This window comes from Stegostoma tigrinum, chromosome 28, assembly GCF_030684315.1.
Source record: "Stegostoma tigrinum isolate sSteTig4 chromosome 28, sSteTig4.hap1, whole genome shotgun sequence".
NCBI classification, from domain to species: Eukaryota; Metazoa; Chordata; class Chondrichthyes; order Orectolobiformes; family Stegostomatidae; genus Stegostoma; species Stegostoma tigrinum.
The window spans coordinates 35984813-36001377 of record NC_081381.1 but is presented as its reverse complement, the minus strand read 5'-3'; the positions used below and the strand labels follow the sequence as shown (position 1 = coordinate 36001377).

Sequence of the window (16565 nt, the reverse complement as noted above, 5' to 3'; positions counted from 1 at the left end):
TATGGCTCTGTACAAAATTCTTACAGGACTTAAGAGGCTATCTGCAGGGTGTTGTTTCTCCTTGTGTGAGAGTGTAGGACGAGAGTGCATAAACCCAGAATATGGATTTGCCCAGTTAGGATAGACACGAGGAGGAATTGCTTCTGAGAGAGTCATGAATCAGTGGAATTTTTTAGCGAAAGGGGCTGCTGAAGTTGAGGTGTATATTCAAAACTGAGATAGATTTTTAGTCAGTAGGGGAATTAAAGGTGATAGGTAAAAAGGCAGGAAAGTAGACTTAAGGATTATCCGATCAGCCATGATCTCAGTGAATAGCAGACCAGACTTGACGGGCCAAATGGCTTACTAATGTTCCTATGTCTAACTTTCATATGGGTATGCAACTGTGAGAGCTTTTTTGGAACTACTTTAATTACAGTAAAGACACTACTTAAATGCAATCTGTTCTTGAAACCTGAGCCAACATGCTACAAATGTGGTGCTGACTATAAAGTAGAATTCTGCAGGCAAATATGTGTTGTGGCCTTGACATGAGGAGTTCTAATACTCCAGGATTTATGGGTACAAAACATTGCAACCAATGACAACACTTAAGTGTAGAAACTTTAATAAATCATTCCAAGGTGCTTTACAGATGTGTTATCAACGTAAGTCACAGCAAGCCACATAAAGAGGAATTAGGGCAGATGGCCAAAGCAGCAGGATTGAAGGAGCAGAGAGATGGAAAACCAAAGATTTGAAAGGAGGAAATACCACAGCTCAGGGCCTCAGCAATCGCAGGCACCGACTCTAATGGTGCAGGACTGCTAAAGAGGCCACAATTAAAGGAGCATACAGTTCGGGTTAGAGGAGGTCGCAGGGTTAAGGGGAGGGAGGTGGAAAACAATAATGACAGTTTTAAAAGCAGAAGATGCTCCTCAACAAAACCACTGTTTGCGAAATAAAGTTACAGAAAAACACAACAAGAATTAAAAACAAACAAAAAGATGCAGGGCAGTAGAGGTCTATCTCAAGCAGTGGCTCAAAACAGGCGGAGCTCATCTCACACAAAGCGGCTAATATTTAATTCCACTGAACCAAATATCAGGAATGGGGCGTTCAGTCCGCCAGAGCCTGTTTTACGCCCATCGCTGGAGCCGAATTTCCAGGGGATTCCTTCTCTGCAGCTTCTAGACTACACCAGCCCCTGTCGTGGAAGTGCAATTTCTAAAAGAGATGGGTGCAAATGTTTTTTTAATTCCTGTAGCGGTGCATGGCAGTTTAGGGCTGGTAAAATAGACTGCAAATAATAAGCTGGTTTCCCTAGCCCCAGACCCCCTCACTGCCTGCAGTAACCAGAAGTGAATAGCAGGCGACCCGGAAGATGAGATCTGCCTGAAACAAGCCCGAAGATCATCGCAACCCTTTTATTTTTTTTAAACCAAGTTTTTTTTAAAAAAAGACCCCTTTGCAAGCAAGGTCTGTATGCAATGCTCTGATTTCAAAACTGGGTTGGCTGCATTCAATGCAAACGGTGCTTGTGGTGCAAGGGGGGGAGATTGAAGGCGAGGCGAACCTTTTTTTTTGCTCTGTGCAAAGTGGTTTCCTAATGCATTTTCAGATCTTTGGGTTTTGCATTCAAATGCAATGCAAGGCATGCGTGTTCTAGGAAGTGTTGAAGCGTCTGAATTTTTTTTAAGAGTGTGTGCCGGGCAATTCAAACCCTTGGCAATTCTAAAATCGCACGTAAACAATGAATCATCAAGACATGCAAATGTGATTTCAGATCTGAGCGGATCGCTTCTTTTTCTCTTTCTCCTCTCTCTGTCTCATTACTTTGGGACCTGCAAAATATGGCGACTCTATGTCCTTTTTTTTAAAAAACACCGGCTGCCATTTTTGTTTTTTTCTTTTGTCGCTTATTTTTAAAATTTTTTTTTGCAAAAAGTTTTTTTTGAAAAACCCCGCAGGCAGCCACAGAATCCGGGAGAGGCTAAGCACTGAGAGAGGGGGCATTTGCACCACCCTCTGCAATATCAGAAAGCTCACATTTTGTTTTTGCATGCAAAGTTCCTGCAACAAATACATCTCGTTTTAATTTCTTAGATTTTTTTTCTCTACTCAACATCATTCCCGCCCCCCTCCAAACAATTGCAAATCCTTTTATGGAGAGTGAAACAGATCTAATACATTTTAGCGCCTTTTCATAAATTTAGAAGAAAGGAAATTTGATACTTTGGGATGGAACTGTTACTGATGGGATTTGTAACAAGTTTCTATATAGTTTTAAGATTGAATTGGAGCCTTTGTTCTGAAAGATATGTTTCTTTATAGTTTTGAGATTGAAATTGAAGCTTTGTTTTGAAAGATTCAAGTTTCTTGATATTTTTTTCTTTAGGCCTGTGCTTTAAAAAAAGTTTTGCTTTGAGTGAACAAATGTTTTAGTTTCATTCAGCTCTGATGAATGCCTCAGGTTTCTCTTTTTCCAGAAGAAAATGAAATTGCAACTTTTAAAATCTGAGTGTTCATCGTTATGATTAATATGGGGATTAAGTTGTGTAAAAGTATTATTATTGGGACTAGTGTGGAAAATGCAACTTTTAGGAATATCCCTTGAGTTGGGGAGGGCACAGTAGATAGCAAAATTATTTTTATTTTTAAAAACAAAATTGTGCTGCTGTTTTGAAACTCCCCTGGCAGAGGGATGTTATTTGCTGTTGTAGTTGATTGATTCACCAATGGATGGAAGAAATGGCTCTGGCCATGTTCGATCAATGGCTCTTAGATTGTCCTCCCACAGCCACCCCTTTCATCTATAGGAAAATGTGTAGCGCTATACTGGGAGTCTGACTTTAGGTGGCTAACAGGGCTGGCCACATTGTGTCTGTCTGACTGACTGAGGAGGTTGCAAAGTGCTTCGTTCCTGATTTTGGGTAGACAATCATTCTCGATCCAGAATTCAGAGGGACAGTTCTCAGTGGAGGTCAGCTGGTCAGTTTGCAGCCTATACAGATGGCTACCCTAGGAGGTCAGTTCCACATCCAGGACATGATGACTGGGCATGCAATCAGTTTTGTGTCTAGGCTGATCACCTCGGACCAAGTCATGTTGTAGCTGGGTAGTTAGTTTCTGAACTGGCATGAGATACGGAATCGGAGCTCACTGAGGTAGTGACTGATTCCACTTTTCTGCATACTTCCTGCAATATGTGGTGGAGCTGGGCCAACAGTGCAGAGTGTTTCAGAGCTAGTATAGTGGATTTTCAGCATTATCAGGTTATTGGCTCATCTCTGTTAGAAATGTCTTGCAGCCATTCTAAGGAATACTGCCAAAGTTAACTGTGCCTTGGGATCAGACCAAAAGGATGAAAAGATTTTCCTGCTTTCCACAGCACTATATGGAATTGAAAATGTTTGTCTGAACTCTTGTGGTTTGTTCTTGAGTTTGGTCCACCTCTCCTCCAATGTTCTGAACTCCTGATCAGGAGGTCCCACTTACACAGCTTTACTCTTTGACCTTGTTAACTCTGTCAGCTGATGTGACTGGTCATCCTTTCAGTGTGACGTTCACAGTTCATGAGAAGAAGAAGCAGAAGGAGGCAATTCTGCCCATTGATTCTGCGATGCCATTCAATGAGATCTTAGCCAATTTGATAATTCTCATCTCCCTTTCCTGCGTTTTCCCTGAAACCCTTAATTCCCTTACTGAGTAAAAAGCTGTCCATCTCAGCCTTGAATATATTTTAATACCCAGTTTCTATGGCCCTCTTCGCTAAAGAATTCTTCAGATTCTTCACCCTCTGAAAGAAATTTCTCCTCATCTCCACATGACCCCTTATTGTGAGATTATGCCTTCTGGCCCTAGGCTCTCCCACAAAGGAAATCAATCTGCATCTACCCTATCAACTCACCTAAGATTCTTGTATGACTCAAGAAAGTCGACTCTCATTCTTACTGACACCGACGAATACAGGCCCAACCTACTCAATGTTTCATCACAAGACAACACCTCAAGACCCAGGATCATCCTAGTCAACCTTTTCCGGATTGCCTCTAATGCCAGTGTATCTTTCAGTAAAGAAAGGGAACAAAACTGTTGACATTAAGCCAGGTGTATCCTAATTACTGTAATGTATAGTATTAGCAGAACCACTATTATTTTATTCCATTCCCTTCAAAATAAAAATACACAGTCCACTTGGCTTCCCTACTCCTTGCTGATTTGATGGTGGGTTTTTTTTTGATTTATGCAACAGGACATCATAATCCCTCAGTGCTTCAATTTTCCCTTTTTTTTATTCTGCTCCTCCTATTCTTGCCAAAGTGCAAACTTCACATTATATTCCATCTGCCAAGTTATTGCATATTCACTTAACCTGTCTATAGCCCATTATACCCTACGTTGCCTTCACCCCTTGTCTTCCCACCTATTTTCATGTTGTCTGAAAACTTGGCTATAGTACATTCATTTACATTACCCAAGTTATTATTATATATTGTAAATAATTATGGCCCCAGCACTGAACTCTGTGGCACTCCTCTAGTTACAGGTTGCCATCCTGAAGTGTCCCCCTTATCCCCACTCTCTGTTTTCGGTTAGTTAGCAAATCCTCTCTCCATGCTAATATACTGCACCAAGTACCATGGGCTCTTATTCAGTAGAATTGTGTGCTTTACCTTCTCAAATGTTTTTTGTAAATCAAATATACAAGTGAATCAGTTCATTTATGCATCACTATAACATAGAATGGAATTTTAAAAAGAAACATAAACTGTTGTAATTTCAGAAGAAAATAGTCCCCATGACTAAGCAGGCTATTCTATGCTGGTGGCATCAACACACTGAGCTAAACCCTCTTTTTATGATTTGATTCATTTATTGTGACGTATATCTTGATCCAGAATACGTAAAAAAGTGGATAATGTTGCCACTCTCCCGCGCCATCTTAAAACACAGAAAAATGAAGAAAATGTCCAACTTTACATTCCTTGTTTGATTTGATAAGAGGATGTCCAGTGTTCAGTTTTATTTTGTTTGACACGTCCATTTGGTGACAGACATAAGTGTGAACATTTCACTTTGGCTAAGCCAAATGTGCTGAACTTTTTTTCAAGTTTATCTGTCCCCTCTGTTAAACCTTGTATTGTGTTACATTAAATGGAGCAGATAGGTAGGAAGGAGAAACAAAAGCTGAACACTGAGACACCATACCTCAATGATCAAACACCAAAAAAAGACTTTAATTGCAAGGTTAGCGCGAGTGAGGTGCAAATATTTTAATACAGGAACAAAACTGGTGACAACATCTCTGAAGAAAACATCATAGTTAACGTTTCAGGTCCAGTGACCCTTCCTCAATTCTGAGGAAGGGTCATTGGACCTGAAACGTTATCTCTGATTTTTTTTTCACAGATGCTGCCAGACCTGCTGAACTTTTGCAACAACTTCTGTTTTTTGTTTCTGATTTACAGCATCTGCAGTTCTTTCGGATTTTATTTAGCAAGTTTTTAAATGGTTTATTTAACAAAGGTAAGACACGATGGGCTGAATGGCCTCTCTCTATGCTGTAACAATTCTGTGATACTGAATCAACTGGAAGAGTCAGAGAGCAGACCAAGTAGAACAGACAAAAAGTAAATTTAAAGCTGTGCCTGTCTTCAGATAAAGAGCGATAAGTACATCAAATGTGTTCCCCAGATTGTGTGGTTGTAACGAGCTGAAAGACCTTGAATATTTGCATAAATTTTGTGATACCTGGTTAAAATTTTGGGGATGGGCTCAAAAAGGTTTAAGAGCATCATAGAGATGCACAGCGCAAAAACAGACCTTTTGGTCTAATTCACCCATGCTGACCAGATATCTTAAATTAATCTAGTCCCATTTGCCAGCATTTGGCCTATATCCCCCTTAACCCCTTTCTATTTGTATAGCCACCCGGATGCCTTTTAAATGTTGTAATTGTACCAGCCTCTACCACTTCCTCTGGCAGCTCATTCCATATATGCATCACCTTTGGTCCCTTTTAAATCTTGCTCCTCTCACCTGAAACCTATGCCCCCTAGTCTTAGTCTCACCTATCCTGGGGAAAAGACCTTGTTTATTCACCTTATCAGTGCCACTCCTGAGATCACCCCTTAACCTCTGACACTCCAGGGAAAATAGCCCCAGCCTGTTTAGCCTCTTTCTATCGTTCAAACCCTCCAACCCTGGCAACATCTTTGTAAATCTTCGGGGTGGCACAGTGGCTCAGTGGTTAACACTGCAGCCTCACAGCACCAGGGACCTGGGTTCGATTCCAGCCTCGGGTCACTGTCTGTGCAGAGTTTACACATTCCCCCCGTGTCTGTGTGGGTTTCCTCTGGGTGCTCTGGTTTCCTCCCACAGTCCAAAGATGTGCAGGTCAGGTGGATCAGCCATGCTAAATTGCCTGTAGTGTTCAGGGGTGTGTGGGATATAGGGGGATGGGACTGGGCGGGATGCTCTAAGGGGCGGTGTGGACTTTTTGGCCCGAAGGACCTGTTTCCACACTGTAGGGAATCTAGTCTAATCTAAATCTTTTCTGAACCCTTTCAAGTTTCACAACATCCTTCCTATCACTTGGCAACCAGAATTGAAAATAGTGTTCTAAAAGTGGCCTAACCAATGTCCTGTCCAGCTCCTATACTTAATGAACTGACCAATGAAGGCAAGCATACTAAATGCCTTTGTCTACCTGCAACTCCACTTTCAAGGAATTATGAACCTGCATCCCAAGGTCTCTCTGTTCAGCAACTCACCCCAGGATCTTACCATTAAGTGTATAAATCCTGCCCAGTTTTGCCTTACTAAAATACAACACCTCACATTTATCTAAGCTCCATCTGTCACTTCTTGGCCCATTTGCCTACCTGATCAAGGTCCTGGTGTACCCTGAGGTAACTTTCTTCGCTGTCCACTACCCCACCAATTTTGCTGTCGTGTGCAAACTTACTCCGTTGTTCACATCCAACTCATTTAAATAAGTGACACAAGCAGTGGACCCAGTACCAATCCTTATGGCACACCACTGGTCACAGTCCTCCAGTCCAAAAAGCAATCCTCCACACCACAGCCTGTCTCCCATCTTTGAGCCAATTTTGTATCCAAATGGCTAATCCTCCCTATATTCCATGTGATGTAATCTTTCGGACCAGTCCACCCTAAGGAGCCTTTTTGAATGCCTTACTGAAGTCCATATAGATCATGTCCATTGCTCTGCCTTCATCAATCTTCTTTGTGACTCCTTCCAAAACCTCAATTAAGTTAGTGAGACATGATTTCCCATGTGCAAAGCCATGCTGACTATTCCTAATCAGCCCTTGTCTTTCCAAATGTAAATCCTATCCTTTATAATCCCCTCCAACAGCTTACCCACCACTGACGTCAGGTTCACTGGCCTGTAGTTCCCTGGCTTTTCCTCACCACCTTTCTTAAATAGTGGCACCACGTTAGCCAACCTCTTGCCTTCACAGCCACTGTGGCTGCCGAAGATACAGATGTCTCAGCAAGGGGCCAAGCAATCACTTCCCTGGTTTCCCCAAAAGCTCTAGGGTACACCTGAACAGGACCCAGGGATTTATCTACCTTTATGTATTTTAAGATGTCCAACACCTTTTGTAATATGGAAACTTTATTTATTTCTCCAAGCTTCCATATCCTTCTCCTTGACAAACACTGACAAGAAATACTTATTTAGTATTTCACCCATCTCTTGCAGTTCCACACAAAGCCTTGTTGATCTTTAAGGGGCCCTATTCTCTTCTTAGTTACTCCTTTGTCCTAAATGTATTTTTATAGTCTCTTTTGGATTCCCCTTCACCCTGTTTTCCAAAGCACTCTCGTGTCCTCTTTCTGAGCTCCTGATTCCATCTTGCATATATGCCGACTGCCCCGTATTCTTCACGGATCCACTCGATACCCATTCTGTACACATGATATTTGTTTCGTCCTTTATCTCTTTCAGAGCCTCAATTTCTCTGGTCAACATCTCCCAGCCTTGCCTTTCACACTAACAGGAACATGCTGTCTCTGGACTCTCGTTATCTCATTTTTAAAGGATTCCCACTTTACAGCCATCCCTTTACCTGCCAGTAGTCACCGCCAATCAAATCCTGAAAGTTCCTCTCCTTATACCATCAACACTGGTCTTCCTCCAATTTAGAATCTTAACGTTCAGATCAGGTTTATCCTTCTCCATAACTATTTTAAAATTCATCGACTTATGATCACTTGCCCCAAGGTGCTCCCCCACTGACACCTCAATCTCCTGCCCTGCCATATTTCCCCAGAGAAGGTCAAGTTTTGCACCTTCTCTAGTAGCTACATCCTCATTGTGAACCAGAAAATTTTCTTGTACACACTTAATAAATTCCTTTCCATCCAAGTCCTTAACACTGTGGCAGCCCCAGTCTATGTTTGGAAGGTTAAAATCTGCTACCTTAAGCACCCTGTTATTCTTAGAGATAACTGAGGTCTCCTTACAAATTTGCTTCTCAATATCCAGCTGACTGTCGTGAGAGACTGTAGTACAATCCCAACAAGGTGATCATCCCTTTCTTATTTCTCAGTTCCAGCCAAATAACTTCACTGGACGTACTTGCTGGAATGTAATGCCCTTTAGGGAAGGACACTGTCTCATCCTTTTCTCTTCCTAATGTCCTTTAGGGAAGGAAACAGTTATCCTTACCTGGTCTGGTCTAGATGTGACTCCAGACCCACAGCAATGTGGTTGACTCTGAACTGCTCTCTGAGCAACTAGGGATGAGCAATAAATGCTGCCTCGCTAGCGACGCCCTCATCCCGTTAATGAACAGAATAAAACAAAAACAAAGTTGCTGGAAAAGCTCAGCAGGTCTGACAGCATCTGTGTGGGGAAAAAACAGAGTTAATGTTCCGGTGACCCTTCCTCACCACTGACCGCACCTGAAACGTTAACTCTGTTTTTTCTTTCACAGATGCTGCCAGACCTGCGGAGCTTTTCCAGCAACTTTTGTTTTTGCTTCTGATTTACAACATCCGCAGTTCTTTTGGTTTTTACTTTAAAAAAAACCTCCCTAAGTAAAGCATAATGTTATCCCTCATCTAAAATGCCACTCCCTCTCCTCTCTTGCCTCCCCGCCTTCTATCCTTCCTACAGCATCTATACCCTGGAACATTAACCTGCCAGTCCTGTCTATCCTGAGCCACATTTCTGTAATAGTATGATGTCCCAGACCCATGTTCCTAACCATGACTTGAGTTCATCTACCTTAACATGTAGTCCTTTTACATTGAAATAAATGCAGTTTAATTTATCAGTTCTACCTGATTCTCTGCCTTGCTCCTGCCTGCCGAGATGATTTGATTCTACCAGCCTCAGACTTATTCTCATTATTTCTTTGGGAACCCCCCTTCTCCCATTGCGATTCCAATGGTCCAAAAATGTGAATCCTTCTCCCCTATACCAGCTGCTCAGCCAAGCGTTCGTCTGCTCTATCCTCCTATTCCTACACTCACTAGCTCGTGGCAGTGGGAGTAATCCAGATATTCCTACCCTTGAGGACCTTTTTAACCTCCTAGCTAATTTCCGTTACTCTCCTCTGAACCCTGTCCTTTTTCTTCCTCTGTCATTGGCACCAATGTGTACAATGACCTCCTTGTCACTCATCCCGTTGAGAATATTCTGCACCCTCTCTGAGACATCCTTGACCCTGGTACCAGGGAGGCAGCACATCATTCTGTCGGCCATAGAAACGTCAGTCTGTGCCTCCTGACTAGAAAGTCCCCTGTCACAATCGATCGCTTGGATCCTGATGTACTCGCCATTACCTTATAGCCAGTTTTGATACCAGAAACCTGGCTGTCAGTGCTACATTCCCCTGAGAACCCATCATCCCCTACATTTTCCAAAACAGCATACTTGTTTGAGATGGGGATCGCCACAGGAGACTCTGCACGATCTGCCTCCCTCTCCTACCTTTCCTGGAGGTAACCCATCCACCTGACTGTATCTGTGGTTTATCTCCCTTCCTGCAACTACCTTCCATCACACCCCCCCCCCGCCAGCTCCTCTAAAGTTCCTCATTGCCTATAACTGCCACTCCAAACGATCAATCCAATAGGATTCGCAATCAAACACACTTCCTGCAGACGTAATTATTATAACATTGAAATTCTCCCTAATCTCCCACATCTGACAGGAAGAGCACATCACCGTAGTAGAGTCCATCTCTCCACCTTAACAAACTACAAACCCAGAAAATAGCACAGTCTTACTGCTCTAAAAGCGCTGCTCTTGGATAACTTAGTGTCTGTGTTTTATATTTTAAAAAAATTCGTCAAGGGATATATCTCGGTAAAAGATTTATTTTTAAAAAGCCCTCACCATATTCACTTCTTATGTATTCATTAACATGATTTTGGTGACTCAGGTTATGCCAGCATTTAATTGCTCAGAGGGCAGTTAAGAGTCAATCACATTGCTGTGGGCCTGGAGTCATGTGCAGGCTTTCCCAAAAGGGCATTCGTGAGCCAGATGGGGTTTCCCTAACAATTGGAAATGAATTAATAGTCGTCATTGGACTCTTAATTCCAGCTTTTTTGAATTCTAATTCCACAGTCTGCTGTGGTGAGATTCAAATCCTGGTCTCAGAATGTCACCTGGGTCCCTTGATTAACAATCCAGCGATATTACTACTAGACCATTGCCTCTTGTAGATTTACAAAAAAAAGTTAAGATTTATGTTTTGTAAGAAAAAATTGTTCCTAACACTAAAAAGGAGGTAAATACCATAAGAGCTTCTCATTTCATATGGACATAGTTTTCTTTTGTTTTTTTTTCTCCAATTTATTCTCTAACATTGAGGCCAGCATTATATAGTATCATAGCATGATATTTGGGGGTGGGATGCAGATCAGCCTTTTGAATAGTGGTCAGGCTTGAAGGGACTGAGTGGCCTACTCCCGCTCCTTTTTTTTAATGTCCCCTGAGAGAGAATTTCTCCCCTTCTTTGCCTTAAGTGGGAGATGCCTTCCTTTAAAACTGTGTCCCATAGTACTATCCATTCTAATCGATTAACCTCAGGTTAAACCACCACCTGTCAATATGTCAATAGCCATCCTTTCAAGTCCCTTCAGAATCTTGTATGTCTGAATAAGATCACCACAGTTCTTCTAACCTCCAACTCTGAAGACAACAGTCGCAGCTTCTCCAGTTTGCCCACGTCACTGAAATCTTTCACCGCTGTTAAAATTTTTAAAGTCTTCTCCAAGCTTTGGTATGCTTTCCTAATGTGTGATGCCCAGAATTGAAAGGAAAATTCTGTGTGAGACTCCGTCAACATTCTGTGCTTCCTTGCTTTTGTATTCCATGTTTTTCCAGTCAGGGATCCCATTTTGCTTTCTTTAACAGCCATCTCAACTTGGCCTGTCAGTTTCAAAGGTTTGTGTAACATATATCCCCAGAATTCCCCAACTCCTGAATCCCATACAAAGTTGTACTGGCTAGTTGATAGTGACTTCTTTTATTTTCTGTCTTTAAGGAAATGCAGTTGAATAATGTGGGTGCTTTGGCTGCTGAATAATCTCTCCTTTTGTATCTCAATGTTTTTCCTTGATGGTACGTTCCAAGATCAGGATCTTGCCAATGAGGGAATTAACTTCCAGTTCAGTCATTCAGTAACATGTTGCATCAGAACATGAACCTTTCTGTTGAATTGCTCTTGGCACTATTGTTTCAAAGCACTGTTCTAATTGCTCATTGGACAGTCTTTCCATTTGGTCACAGGGGCAAGACTTAGGCTGGCTTTTCTGTCTCAATATATTTCACATATGATTAGTTCTGTCTACCGTGAAGACCGCAGCCAGTCAGACGTAGATATTTTATTTTTAAATGGTCCTTTAGATTTCTCTGTTCTGCTCAGTAATGCTGCCTTGCGAATTTGCAGGTTGTTGGGACAACATTTTGTACCACACTCAAAGGCTCATTCTTCATGTGTGAACTGGGGATTGAAATTAGGTGTTCCTCACTAGCTCAGTTGGCTGGACAGCTAGTTTCCAAATGTAAACAGTGGCAACAGTATATGTTTGATTCCCTGCACAGACTATAGCCTACCTTGAATCTGAGAGAGCCAACCAACACTATAATTTCTGTACTGGCGAATCTGCTTTCCCTAGAACATTTCCATCTCCAATTAAATCAACATGTAACATGGCAAAAGGTCGCAATGACCAGGAAATATCCTTCATTGAGTTTTTCCTTTAAGTGAGGAGAGGAAAACTCAATGTTTAAATGAAGTGAATCAACCATTGTTCAAAGACATGAAGGTTAACATCAAGAGAGATAGTAAGATCTGCAGATGCTGGAATCAGAGATAACACAGCGTGGAGCTGGAGGAACACTGCAGGCCAAGTAGCAACAGAGGAGCAGGAAAGTTGATGTTTTGGGTGGGGTCCCTTCTTCAGAAAGATCCTCTGATGTCGCCTGACTTGATGTGTTCCTCCAAGTCCACACTGTGAAAAGGTTAACAGCAAACTGTTGACTTCTAATTAGCCCGATTAGCTTTATAGGCCAATGAGTATTTGAATATCTACAGTGAGCTTTGTGGGACAAGTCGTTGTAGCAGTGAAACACAATCTTAGTGCAGATGCCTGAATCCTTTGAACTGTATCTCAGGAAGAATGCCATTAATAAAAAGATTGTTTTGTGTAGTATTGTCTCCTGTTGGTAGTACAGACAAGAAGGACTGTGATACTATCAATTTTGTCCTACTGTGTAAGGGCAACACATTTCATTAATTCTGGGCTTTTTGAAGCTGAGTCAGGAATGGACTTCATTGCTGTACTGATAGAGGGTGTTATTGTTGGAAATCCTGTGTTTCCTTGAGATGTTAAACTGAAGTTTGTGTGAAGTGTGCTGGTGACTTCATGTCTGCACCCGAAGCTGGTGTCACCCCACTCCCTCACCCCCACCGCTGCTGACTGATTTCCCAGGAACTCTGAAGGAAGTAAGTTCTCAACTAGTAGCAGAAACTCTGTCACTGGGACTCCTGGTTCTTCAAGGGGCATTTAATTGCAAAAGTGGCTGCAGCCACCCCCCCCCCCCCCCCCACGCCCAGATGGGGCATAATTCCAGCCCTAAGAACTGGGCTGTTATTAGAGCAGATGAGCAAGAAACAGGAGTAGGCCGTTGAGCCCTTCAAACCTGCTGCCCCATTCAGTGAGGTCATGGCTGATCTGATTTTGATCTCTACTCTACATTCCTGCAAATCCCTGATAATCTATTTAAAGATTCTCCGCCCACTGCCTTTGGAGCAGGGGAAATTCAGATGCTTTCAACCTTCAAAGAAAAAAAAATCTTACACATCTCCGTTTTAAATGGCCACCCCCTTATTTTTAAACCATGACCCACTCGTTCCAGGTTCTCCCACAAGACGAAATGTCCTTTCCACCTCCATCTGGTCAAGTCCCCTCAGCCTATCAGAAGCTGACAGCTCTCAGCCTCGGACTGTAGTGGATGCAGTTGGTAATTAAAGCAGACTTTTGCTAGGAGTCACGAGAGAGAGGTTAGTGAGGGGCAGGATGGGGCTCACGAGGTGGGGTTGGGTAAGTGAGGTCAGAGGAGTGGGATAGAGATGGCTGTTAGATCCTCTTCCTGGATGCCAACCACTGAGTGCCCTTTGAACAATGGGCACAGCCTCCATGGCAATTCACAGCAAGCCTGGCAGGGTCAAACCTCTCTACATGATGAGTTGCCCCTCTGTACATGTTTTAGAATCAACTTGATCAGGGATAGTTATTGCACACTTCCTGGCCCAGAGTTAGGGGCCCTACCGCTGTGTCACAAGAGCTCCAGGTCCCCTTTCTGCCGCCAGTTATATACCAGCAGTCATATGATGAAGCTGTTACCTTTAATTGCTCATGTAAGGATCTCAGTTGGTATCCAGACAGGAAGGCTGCCCACAAGGCATGATTTAATGGGCGTGGAGGTGTGTGTGCATGGGTTGGCGGGGATGGGGGGCGGTGACTATCCCACCAAGTGCCCTCTCTCCAATCAAATAATCATCTGTCCGATCTGCTGTTTTTAAGACCTGCACAGTCTAGTTGCTGCATTAACCTATAGAGCAGCCCTTGCTGAACTTCAAAATTAATTCATTGGATATGACACGATTTGGGGCATTGAGGTCCTGCTGCGGCACTATATAAGTGCAAATGATTTACCACATTACATATTTACTTTTATAGGACATTATAGGAAGGATATTATTAAGTTGGAGTGGGTTCAGAAAAATATTTACCAGGATGTTGCTGAAAATGGAGGGTTTGAGTTGTAAGGAGAGGCTGGTTAGGCTGGAACTTCCCTCACTGGAGTGTATGAGACTGAGGGGTGACCTTTTTGAGATTCATAAAATCATGAGGGCTACAGATAAGGTGAATGGCCAGTGTCTTTTCCCTAGGGTGGGGGATTTCAAGACCACGGGGATATTTTTAAGGCGAGAGGAGAAAGATTTAAAAATGTCATGGGGGCAATTTTCTTTTACTCTGAGAGGTTCGCATATGGATTGAACTTCCAGAGGAAATGGCCGACGTGGGCACAGTTACAACATTTAAAAGACATTTGTGTAAGCACATGAATAAGAAATGTTTGGAGGGATATAGGCCAAACACTGGCAGGTGGAGCTACTTTAGTTTGGGATTATGGTTGGCGTGGACTGGTTGGACCAAAGGGTCTGTTTCCGGGGGAATTCAAGTGATTTATATCAAACACTTTCACAAACAAAGTAAATAGCTTGACCCCTCAACCTCTGGGTGACTTTTATTTTCCAAGTCTGGATTCCAGAATCGCAACATTTTACTTTTCCAATATATATCTTTTCTACAGAAGGATTGTAATAGCTTCTGTAGGCATTTGAAAAGAGAAAAAGATTAGTTAAGACAAATGTTGGTCTCTTACAGTCAAAAACAGGGGACGTTATAATGGGGAATAAAGAGATGGCAGACTAATTAAATACATACTTTCTTCACAAAGGAGGACAAAAATAACATTCCAGAAATGTTGGGGAACATGCAATCCAGTAAGAGAGAAAAACTGAAGGAAGTTGGTATTTGTAGGGAAATGGTGCTGGGGAAATTGATAGGATTAAATGCCAATAAATCTCTTGGACTGATAACCTACATCCTAGTGTACTTAAGAGTAGCCCAGGAAATAGCGGATGCCTTGGTTATCATTTTTCCAAAATTCCAAGCCCTTGGGAACAGTTCCTGCAGATTAGAAGGTTGCTAATACTCCAGTCTTCAAAAAAGAAGTTAGGGAGTAAACAGGGAATTATAGACCAGTTAGTCTGACATTGGCAGGGATGAAAATGCTACAGTCCATTATAAAATATTTAATTCCAGAGCACTTGGAAACTGTGACAGGATCAGACAGGCTCAGCATGAATTTCCAAAAGAGAAATCTGGCTCTTAAAAAAAGAACTGGAAATTTTCAAGGATGTAACTAGTAAAGTTGATAAGGGTTGGGGCGGGGGGGTGGGGGGAGTGGGGGGAGTGAATATGGTTCACTTGGACTTTCAGAAGACTCTCAACAGGGTCCCACATCAGAGATTAGCATGTAAAACTAAAGCTTGTCAGATTGAGATAGTATACTGTCATGGATAGAGAACTGGTTGGCAGACAGTGACTAACGGTGTACCACAGGGGGATAAGTGCTTGGATCCCATCTATTCATAACATGTAAGGATGATTTAGGTAAGGGAACTAAATATAATATCTCCAAGTTTGCCGATGGCTCAAAGCTTGCTGGGGGAATTTCTGAGAACTCTGAGGAGGCTGCAGAGATGCCTCAGTGTGATATGAACAAATTGAGCATGCAAATGCATGGCAGATCAAGTGTAATGTGGATAAACATTAGGTTATCCACTTTGGTAGCAAAATCAGGAAGTTGGAGTATTATCTGAGTGGCAATAGATTGAGAAAGCAGCAGGTGCAATAAAACCTGGGCGTCCTTGTACATCGTTCACTGAAAGTATGCAGGTGCAGCAGGCAGTGAAGAAGGCAAATGGTATGTTGGCCTTCCTAGAGAGAGGATTCAAGTACAGGAACAGGGATGCCTCACTGCAGTTATACAGGGCCTTGGTGAACCTACACGTGGAGTATTCTCTGCAGATTCAGTCTCCTTCTCAAAGGAAGGGTGTTCTGATTATGGTGGGGCATAGAATGCAATGAAGGTTTACCAGGCTGATTCTTGGGATGGCAGGACTGACTGATGAAGAGAGACTGGGATCAATCAGGATTATATTCACTGGGGTTCAGTAGAACGAGAGGGAGATATGATAGAAACCTATAAAATTCTAACAAGACTAGATGGGGTAACCTCAGGAAGGATCATCCCAATGACTGGGAGTCCAGAACTGGGGCTTTCAGTTTAAGGATAATAAAATGTGAGGCTGGATGAACACAGCAGGCCAAGCAGCATCTCAGGAGCACAAAAGCTGACGTTTCGGGCCTAGACCCTTCATCAGAGCCTCTGATGAAGGGTCTAGGCCCGAAACGTCAGCTTTTGTGCTCCTGAGATGCTGCTTGGCCTGCTGTGT

General features: G+C 42.6%; 1 protein-coding gene across 2 annotated transcripts in view; it reads left to right on the top strand.

Moving 5' to 3' along the window:
* The first annotated feature begins 1191 nt into the window (after nucleotides 1-1191).
* Nucleotides 1192-16565, top strand: part of LOC125466664 (zinc finger protein 362-like) — a 67614-nt gene continuing 52240 nt past the window's right edge. For both annotated transcript variants that reach the window (XM_048561490.2, XM_048561489.2), the window contains exon 1: nucleotides 1192-1458. The gene's annotated coding sequence lies outside the window, so the exon portion shown is untranslated. The remainder of the gene's footprint in view (nucleotides 1459-16565) is intronic.